This window comes from Penaeus monodon, chromosome 22 (assembly GCF_015228065.2).
Source record: "Penaeus monodon isolate SGIC_2016 chromosome 22, NSTDA_Pmon_1, whole genome shotgun sequence".
NCBI lineage: Eukaryota > Metazoa > Arthropoda > Malacostraca > Decapoda > Penaeidae > Penaeus > Penaeus monodon.
The window spans coordinates 10,382,678-10,383,212 of record NC_051407.1 but is presented as its reverse complement, the minus strand read 5'-3'; the positions used below and the strand labels follow the sequence as shown (position 1 = coordinate 10,383,212).

Sequence of the window (535 nt, the reverse complement as noted above, 5' to 3'; positions counted from 1 at the left end):
AATACAGAGTTTCAGGTGCCTCTTTAAGCTTTTCACAATATTTCAATAGTTGTGTTCACATTCTTTTCTATAAATTCATTAAGAAATGGTATACAAAATTATTTCAGATAGTGGAGGGGGAAAAAAAAATTACTTAGTCAACATTTAAACTGTTGACACAACCATACATACCTACAAATAATAAGCATATATTTCTGGAAATATTTGTAATGCCATGACAAAAACTAATAAGAAGGGAATTTAGTGTTCCATTTTCCCCTTGCAGTTTTATATTTAAATTAAATATTTATCAAAATAATTAGGATATCTACAAAATACAACTGCTTACTGTTACTAATATCATTTATTTATTTCATTATTTTTTCCAGTTCCTCTTGAAAATTCTAATACAGATCAAATTATAAAAAAACATTTTCGTCTGCAAAATGGCTTTACAATAAGCAGAGGAAATATCAGACTAAAAAAAAAAAAATTCTTTATGGTAGGTGGGGCAAACTGAAGATATTTTTACAGAGGAAAAAAATTGCAATGAGAG

The 535-nt window shown here is 26.9% G+C and overlaps 1 protein-coding gene across 1 annotated transcript in view; it reads right to left on the bottom strand.

Moving 5' to 3' along the window:
- The window catches only part of LOC119586930 (cytoskeleton-associated protein 5-like), a gene marked incomplete in the record, with an annotated part of 31,731 nt that overhangs the window by 28,808 nt on the left and 2,388 nt on the right, over positions 1–535 (bottom strand).